The following is a 3,549-nucleotide window of genomic DNA, read 5'->3' on the forward strand; positions in this document are numbered from 1 at the left end:
AACCAAACCAAATCGAAACCGATAATCACCAAACTGATAAATGTATATTATACTTGGTTTGGTTTGGTTTTGATAATTTTAAAACTGATTAAGTTGGTTTGGTTTGGTTTTGATAATTTTAAAACCGATTAAGTTGGTTTGGTTTTGGTTTTGACCAATAACCGATCCAAACCAACTCGTGAACACCCCTAGTTACCTATATAGTAGGAATCACTATTTCCTTTCCCTAACTCAAAATTATAGCTATCAAAAAGGGCTGGTCCAGCCCCACCCGGCCCAAGCCTCGCGGGCCAAGGAATTTGAAGGGCTAGGGCGGGCCGGCCCTTCATTTTGAAGGGCCTGAAAATGCTCAACCCAACCCAACCCTAGAAGGGTCGCTGATGCGGGCTAGCCCTTTTTTTCATTTATTTTCTTTTCAAACTTATAATTCTATAACATCAAAAAATGAGAAGATTTTCAAATCAATATGGCAAACAATAGTGTTATTTCAATAATACTAGCAAAAAATCTGGTGTAATTAGTATGTATCTCATATACCAGATATGTGAACGAGATAAGAGAGTGACAAGCAAGATGGGAGGGAGGCGAGGGAGCAAGATTTGTCTATGTATCCTCGATTCATGCCAATCAACTTGGAAAGAGTGTATCTAGAACAAATTAACATAATTTTGAGTCCATATATTCCAATATACATGTATCTGGACATACCAAAATCTGGTAAGATTCATAATGTTATAACACAGCGTGTATTTAAGTAATTAGATTATATACTAGTGAGATTATTATAAGTTACACTTAAATAAAAAGTTTTGGCCAATGGGCCGACCCCGATCAAGCCTCAAGGGCCAAGGGCTTATATGGGCCGGGCTTATATGTCCTAGTTTTAAATGGGCTTGAAAAATCTTATCCCAACCCTACCCCAATAACAAGTTGGGTTGCTCCCACAAATTTTAATAATTAACTATCATCACGTGTTTTTTTTTTAATACAATTTTGTAATATTTTTTTTAAATACTTTTTTTTTGTGACGCTGATACTTAGGCGCGCTATCACCCCTCATATATATATATATATATATAACAAAGTGATACTGAAAAGCATAACAATTTCCCCAAAATTTTCCCCTTCTTTTGAAAATAAGAAAATAATAATCACATATGATTTAGTTCTCGCTATTCCATGTGTGATTCGACCCCAACCTTAGTTGGTTTCTATATATGATAACGACCACGTTATATTTCTTTTAAAAAGGTATAATTTAGGCGTATCAAATAGGTATCATATAACGTAATATCCAATAGAACCAGTGAGGTATTTTAGAATATTTAAAATACTGGAAATTCAAATGTTGGTGGATCAATGGTCAACTTGTTACGACATCAATTCTTTTTTTCTTGCTTCTTTCCATAATAAATCAATTCTAGAGAATCATTATTGCAAAATGAAGAGGTGAATGTCTTTCAAATATAATACAAATAACTTGTTATTATGTCATTATGTTTCAAATGAATATTATAACTTGACAGAGCTTACCGTTTTTGTAGAAGGCAAGATCACTCATTCATATTAATTTGATCACATGTTGAGGCGCAAAAGTACACCAAGACGACCAACTACATATATAAGACCGAATCCCCGGACCTGGTTTCATCGGTACAAGATCTACTAAGTACAAGAAGACTATGACTAATCAAAATACAAAATACAAGTCAATACAAAAGAGGAAAATCAACAAATATATGAATGCTAGGATCTCACCATGATCTAAGTCTATGACAGACACGAAAGATCCAATGCTCACTGAGGGTGGCTTGTACTGGGAGATGCATCAGAAAAAGATGCAGAAGTATAGTATGAGTACCAAAACAAATAACAGAGGACAGGAAGCAACAATCATAACTCAATGAATAAGAGACACAAAAATACAAGTCAGACACAAACACACTCAACAAGTCAAATAAAACGCGATAATGTGATGCAAATGATGAATGTAGGAAAATTAGAAGCTCGGAAGAAACCTTGAGCTGCTCAGAATGATACCTCACACTCATCCACAAGGAAAGTAATTTGAATCTATGTCAACTGGGCGCCCGGAATGATACCTCGGACTTAGCAACAATGTTGCATTAGATAGTAGAATGTAGCTCGAAACTGAGTCAGCGGGCTGCCCGAAATGATATCTTGGACTTATCAGCAAAAAAGTATCCCCAAATAGATGAGCATTCATACAAACATGTATTTTTTCATTTTAAGTCATAATAGCCTCAAGAATACCAAATTATCCAAATAAAAATAATTTTCTTTTAAAATGAACGGCGACCCATTCTATTAGGCTCAACAACGTCATTTTAAGTAAAAACCATTACTCTAAAACCCATTATATCATTTCTAAGACTTTTCAAGGATAAGAGAACAAATGCAAGTGTCATGCCTAACATCACAATAAACTCAAACATCCTGTCAGAACGCAACACACCAATCAGACATTTGGGTAATTCTCGACATAGCGTAGACGTACTAACCTGGAACTCCAGCTATTCCAGTTCACAACCTCAAGTACAACAATTAATAACAATAGAATTTAAAATCTCAAAGTACGATGGAAGCAAACAAACAACCCATGCAAAGAAAACAAACCACAATCTAAGTTTCACGCCACCTAGAAGCCATTTCTAAGGAATCTACACGACACCAATATTAAGGATCACCCTAAACTATGGTTTTCTGGCTAAAATCTACACTAAGCAACCCAAAGATAGGTCATAAATGGACAAAGGATCAAGTAAGCTAAGCCTACAAATAGTCCTCTAATTCAACATAGCATTCGATACTACTCAATACATAATCAAATTAGCTGAGCCAAGTCTAAAGAAGGTAAAACCATAACCTACTTCAAGATAGAAACCAAACCCGAACTTCTACTTTAGAGATTTTCCCTTCTGAAGAACCTTCGAATGACACCACACTATCAACAACACGGAAGGAACGCCAAAACAAGGAAATAATACCCATATCAATATAGGAAAAAGAAAATGGAAAAACAACCCAAAAACAACAAACGTGGGGTCCACATAGAATAACAAATTGACTCCATCAGGAGGACCCAAAAGACTCAAGGAGCTTGTGCCCTTAAAATGGCCACAACTCGAGCAATAATCAAGACAAATCAGTCCCACCATCATTTGGCTCAAAAGGACAAAAAATGTAGAATTTAAGAGGAAATTGATGGAATTTACCAAGGTTGACGGAAGATTTATTGACCCCGGAACATGCCCACGTGTTTTCCCGACACACTCCCACAAGAATCACTAAAAACAACCAAGAATAGCTCTACAGATCACAAAAAGACCTAGTCTTTTAAAAGAAGTTGCATGCTGAAAAATGGACTGTTAAGTCTTATAATTGTTAGACATTTAACCCTTATGCGGAGCCTTGCCCACTAAAATGGAGTTCAGCAACACTGACTGTTTGCGAATGCGGCAAGAGGAGAAGGAACATGAAGGCCATAAGAGTTACTACTACCCACGTGAATGCGGATGTCTCACTAGC

This window comes from Solanum verrucosum, unplaced genomic scaffold (genome assembly GCF_900185275.1).
Source record: "Solanum verrucosum unplaced genomic scaffold, falcon-dt-bn FXZP01000197.1, whole genome shotgun sequence".
NCBI lineage: Eukaryota > Viridiplantae > Streptophyta > Magnoliopsida > Solanales > Solanaceae > Solanum > Solanum verrucosum.